The sequence below is a fragment of the Lathyrus oleraceus genome, chromosome 2 (assembly GCF_024323335.1).
Source record: "Lathyrus oleraceus cultivar Zhongwan6 chromosome 2, CAAS_Psat_ZW6_1.0, whole genome shotgun sequence".
NCBI lineage: Eukaryota > Viridiplantae > Streptophyta > Magnoliopsida > Fabales > Fabaceae > Lathyrus > Lathyrus oleraceus.
Genome location: NC_066580.1, coordinates 317,481,366 through 317,487,371, shown reverse-complemented (window position 1 = coordinate 317,487,371; position 6,006 = coordinate 317,481,366). Strand labels below are relative to the sequence as shown.

The window sequence follows — 6,006 nt, the reverse complement described above, 5'->3', positions numbered from 1 at the left end:
CCCAAGAGTAAGGTGGATATTACCAATACTTGGGCTAGTAGGACCGCCCCTATAGGGTAAAGCCAAAAAGACGAAGAAATAGGTGTTTGGGTACAGTCCCAAACATCTCTTGGTTCACAAGATGATGCAAGAAGGAGCACAAAGAGATAGTGTATTTGGACCAAAGATAACTGGTATATCACATGGGGTGAATGAAGGTAGAATATGAATGCATCATGGAGATGAACGGAATGAAGTGACAAAAGTCACAAAAATAGAAATAGAGACATATAGTGATGAAAAGTATAACTTGTACCAACATAATGGTGTCAAGGGAACCCACAGATGGAGGGAACTTAGAATCAAAGGGTAAACAAACCTCTCAACCAAAGGAATGAATTAAATGTTTGGGTACGAGCCAAACAACTCTCGATTCATAAGATGAATTGGTGATACAATGTCTCAAAGGGTAAAAGCGGGGCCCAAGAGAAAGTATTGTTGTGTACAAGGAACATTATATCATTGGATGGGGAACAAATAGTTCAAGATCAAATAAGAATAGTATCTTGGATCCAAGAAAGGGGTGGAATCTTAATCGAAGAGCAAAGTGACATCTTAGCCGAAAATGAATGAATTAATTGTTTGGGTGACGTGCCAAACAACTCTTTATTGATGAGGTGGATTATTGTTAGATTGTCCTAAAAGGATAGACAAGGAGTCCAAGGGGAAGTATGATTGATCTCAAAAAGATGGCATCAATTGAATGAATGGAGAATGATTGATTGATAAATAGGGTAGCTCGTGAAGAAACTGGGTTCTCCTGCCTACGTATCGTTATAGTGCAATAAGGAAATCATAGCTTTCGTAGTTCAGCCCACTAGGGCTGAAAGCAAGAATGATTGAAGGCAAAAAGAATGATTGAATAGAAATGAATAGAGTGATGAATGAAGTAAGAGAGTGAAGTGAGAGACTTAACAGTCGATTGATAAGAATCACACTAAAGTATATGAATAAGGGTGAACTCTTTGAATATTTAGGGCCTATTCCCCATACGCAAAGTCGCTCTAGACGAGGATAGGAGAGACTTCGTCTCGTCATTCCCTATTACTTAAGGCTCGTAGTGTATGATGCTTCTCTTAATTGACAAGTTGTTGGTGACGAATCTTCATGGTTGATCCTTGTGTTGATGTTGATCTTGTATGAAGAAGACTTGCTAGTTTAATCAATCCGTATTGCACTAAATTCTATGAATAAGAGCGAACACTTTGAATATTTGGGGCATACGCCCCATACGCAAAGTCGCTCTAGAAGAGGATAGGAGAGACTTTGTCTCGTCATTCCTTATTACTTAAGGCTCGTTTCATACAATTTGAATCGTGTTTACCAAGTGTTGACCTTTGATTTATCTTGTATAATCCGCTGCTTGATGTGACTGAGGATGTCTTGATTGAAGATCTTGACTTGAGGCTTCGAGCTCCAGAGCTTGGAAGAAAAGTCTTATTAAGTGACCAAGGATCTTTTGGTCACTCAATTTAAACCGTGAGATTATACAAGTTCAAAGGATTTAATTGATCAAAATTGCTTTTGATCAATTTAAATCGGAGGGTTTGGATTAATTAGAAATTAAAATTAAACCTAATCTAATGGTTAGAAACCAATCAAACTATCTGAGGGGATCATGCTAATGTTAAAACTTGATTAAAATTCTATGTTAAATTCTAATCCTAAAGAAGCATGTGATTATATGGCTAAAATGGACAAATAATCCCCTAAGGGGCAAAATAGTCACTCACTGAAATATTAACAACGAATTAATCTCTATCCATGAGAAACTACAAGCAAATCTAATTATTCTAGACATCTAGTAAATCATCTAATTCTCTAATTAAACTAATCAACTCTATTTCTAAAAATTAAATTCCAATCACTAATCTAATCTTAACCCCTTCGACTAATCAAGACTTAAACTCTAACTACTAATTAAGTCCTAATAAAAAAGTCAATATCCTAATTCTTAAACTACAATTCTAGCTGCTAATTAAATCATTTTTGCTAATCAAACAGACAAAACAAGCCGCAAGAAGAAAAACCCAACAGACTGGAAATGGGCCTATTGCCTAACAATTCGGCCAGGGGGGTGAAAGCTCTAATGGGCCCCAGAGAAGAAGCCCAAGAGATTCCTACACGGTTCAGCAGTGTGGGGTGTAAAAAACATAGGAAGAGGACGTTTGGGCTTAGCCCAACTGAACAAACCAAAAAGATTGAGGTTAGATGCCAAGAACTCGACCGTGTTGGTTCACCCTTCACTTTGAAACTCTGGACCGCCGTCTCTCTCCTTTGATCCCTTATGTTCAACCCCAACATCTAAACAAACACAAAGTCAACCTCGACTCCGCTTACAAACGTCTTCAACACCCACGTTCAAAGCGCATCGGGGAAAAAAGCTTTATACGAAACGCTAGAATCCATACTGCATCCTTCATCTTCGGCGCCGTCATCGCATCAATGTCGTGTTTCTTCCCTACATCGATTCAAGCTCGTCGTTCAACCTCACTGTGACCTCGGAATCAAAAACAGCAGCGTGTCTCGTCGGTGTCGCGCTCGCGACTCGCGTTTCATACCTCAACGAATTCTGGATTCGCGGGGATATTTGATGGAAAACACAATCTCCGTAACATAACTCAAATTAAAATTTGCATGAAACAATAGCGATTGGGGATTGAATACGTATCGGAATCCCGTATTGCGTGTTGTTGTCGATCGAAGTATGACTCCAGACTCACGTTTGATGTCCTTATATTCCCCATTCATGTATGTCTTGTAATTTCTCCAAATCTTCCCTTCTGTTTCTTTATTATCCTTCAACCTGCTTTACGGTATGTGCGGCGTAAAATTGCAGAAGAACGTGAGGTTTAGGAGTGGAGCTGAACCTGCCTATGCGTGGAAAATGAAGGAGTTGCAGAGGATTAGAAACTCGACACGGTGGATCTCTGGTGAATCTCAGGTAACAAATCTTTCTCTTCTCTCCTTTCTCCATGCGACCTTCTTCTTCTTCTTCTCTTTGTGAGGCTTGAATAGAAAGGTTCGAGATGGAGAGATTGTGAGAGTTTCTAGGGGAAAATATGAATATGAGAAAAGTCTGAATGAAGAGTGAGGTGAGGATTGAAGACTGAGTTTTTGAAAAAGGGAAAAATCCCCCTGAGATTTGCGAGGAGGACCATTTATATAACTTCTGAAAATTCTGTTATGGCTTTCAAATGCTGTTAGGAGCTGCAGTTTTTCTGTTATAGTTTCTTGTTAGGATGGTTTATCAGTTTGTTAGAGTTTGTTAAGTTGGTTGAGGTTGTTAGAAAAACAGTTGGAGGTTATGGAGTTTTGTTATAACAATTAGTTTTCTGTTATTTTAGTTATGTGGTTGTTATCTATTTTGTTCAACTCTGTTTTTGGATTTGTGAGGTTAGAAAGTTATAGTTTTGCTTCTGAATTTGATTTATGATGTTAACTTGATTTTAATTCATTTTGCTCAGGAAACACTCCTGCAATTCTGGAAGCAATCTCAATCAGCTCACCAGCCCAAAGAGTTGCAACAACGGCATCATGGCTCTTACTAAGTAAATGGTGAAAAGGGATACCTGTTTGTTCACGTTCCAAGTCTTCGAACAGTTCCTTGGCAAAAGCAAGCTGATCATTGGTAAATACCAATATTCGGCGCTCTTATGATGGCTTCGACACTGCTAATGATTGGATGTCGTTGCCGTGAATTGCAAGATGCTAACATGGGCAACAACAGTTTATTAGAGGTTTGTTAGGAATTCTATTATGCTGTAATGAGTATTCTATTATAAGTTAAGCTAGAACTGAAAAACGTTGTTATACAATTCTGCAGTTATTCGTAAGTTACTGATTTCTGGTTAGGTGTTAACTATCATTCTGAATTCAGTTAGTAAAGTTATGCTAAGAGAGATGATCTGAATTGAGTATAATGACATGTTAGTGAAATGCCTCTTGTTCAGTTGTGAGAGCTTGTAAAAATTCTGTTATGGGTTTTAATTCACAATTCTGTTAGGTTTGTAAGGATGACTTTCTGGTGTGAAGTTAATTCAACTTTCAGTTAAAACTTGAGTTCGCCGTGTTCTGTTGCCAAAGCTGGAAAATGAATGTGGACTTAGGTTATTAGATGAAGTTAGCAATTATTAAAGTGTTAGAAATTGAAATTCAGGTGACAATGGTTTGCATTTGGATTCGTTCACTTGCCGTGAATTGATTTTGAACAGTTTTGCTGAATTGGTGAAACCAGAATGTGAACTGTTTGTGAATTTTGCAGGTGGAAAGATTGGTTGTTGAAGACGGTTGAAAGGTTAGGGGTTGTTAATTCATGCTTAGCAAATTTCTCCCAGTCGTTGTTAATATACTACCACTGCAAGCTGCCGAACTGTTACTTACCTTGCTGCTCACGATGAATTGCATCGTTACTGTTCATGTTGTCAGCTATGCTCAGATGAGTTTAAATAAAGGGTATGTGAAAGGTTAAAATCTACTGTTGTCATGCTGCCGGTTGGTTTCTGGGCTGAGTTAAAATATGTTGATTTCGCATTTACAATAATTCTACAGGTTCATACTGGTTGCTTTCAAAGTGAAGCTATGCAGAACCGTTAACGGAATGGTGCCGAAGGAAACGTTAGAAGCAAAAATGCAAAGCTAGTGAAGGTTAGCTTCTGTTATGAACTGAACACTGGATTGAAAAACCAGTCTAATGCAGGGTGAAGCTCTCCATGATATCCTGTTAGCTCAAACACTATTAAAGGTGAGGTTCAGTTGGGAATTGGTTCAGATGAGTTTCAGTTTGGATTGATGGTTCATAAGCCTCGTCATGTGAACTAACAAGGCGAATCTGGGCAGTTTTCATGTGAAGCCATCATTGGTTGCTAATTTGTTTGTGATGTCCAAATAACCACTGTCATCAATTCAAAATAATTAGAAGTGCAATCTTGTTGTAATTGTGTAAAGTTGGATTTTGAAATAGTCATGTAGTTGTGAAATGTAATTGTAATATACATTATATATTTGGCTTGTAAATGGTGTAATTTTAAATTGCATCTAATGATTGGAATTGAATGTGTTGGAAACTGAATTTGTGGTTTTGGAAGTCTACGTAGTTTGGAATTATTGTTGGAAATGTGAATGAATTTGAAAATGGATGAAAGATTGTCGATGAATGAAAAATGTTTTGAATGTTTATTTCTTAATGCAAAAAGAGAAGAGAAAGTGAATGAATTTGAATTGTATTGAAATTGGTTTATGTATTTTTTTTCAAGTCACGGCTTATGTACTGATTTGGATATGGATAACAAAGAACAAGCATGCTAGGTAGGGAGTCATGGATATGTTAACTTCGGTCAACCTGTTGACCAAAAGTCAACAAATGACCAAAAGTCGACTTATGTAAAAAATACGTAATTTCTTTGTAATTCTCAATGAACATGTATGGACAATGCGTACTGTATGAATAAAATGCGCTCCTTTTTTAACGAAAAATAAACTTATCGCTAATGAACCAAGTTTGAATTCCAAATTCCCACTTTTCCCTCTAAGTTCAATTTAAAATCATTTTGAACCAAGAATCTTATATGCATTCTAAGACATGCATGAATGAATGAAGTGGAAATTAATGAATCAAGGATGGAGTATGAACAACTTAACCAAATGGGCTTTTGAAACTACGACCTCCCATGGAAACTTGAACCAAGGCTCACTAATGTAACATGAGACCGAAGGATTGGTGATGCCCAAAAACATGAATGAAATGTGACCTAGGGAAAAATGAGCATCCAACAAATAGACACACAATCAACATGGTCCAAAGGTAAAAAATAACGGCCTGATGCAACCCGTAATGATTAGACATCTCGAGCCATGGATCTAGAGGTCAAGGGCCTTAGACCAAAGAGCAAGGCTTCAACACAAGTGTCCCACCAATGATACGAATCAAAACTAGGTCCAATACCTCAATGCAAGTCATATGATTGA

The 6,006-nt window shown here is 37.6% G+C and overlaps 1 long non-coding RNA gene across 1 annotated transcript; it reads left to right on the top strand.

Moving 5' to 3' along the window:
* Positions 1-2,257: 2,257 nt before the first annotated feature.
* Positions 2,258-5,110, top strand: LOC127119287 (uncharacterized). The gene is made up of 5 exons (XR_007802739.1): positions 2,258-2,790; positions 2,879-2,983; positions 3,507-3,779; positions 4,304-4,494; positions 4,591-5,110. It is a non-coding gene; the product is annotated as an uncharacterized LOC127119287 (long non-coding RNA).
* Positions 5,111-6,006: the final 896 nt, after the last annotated feature.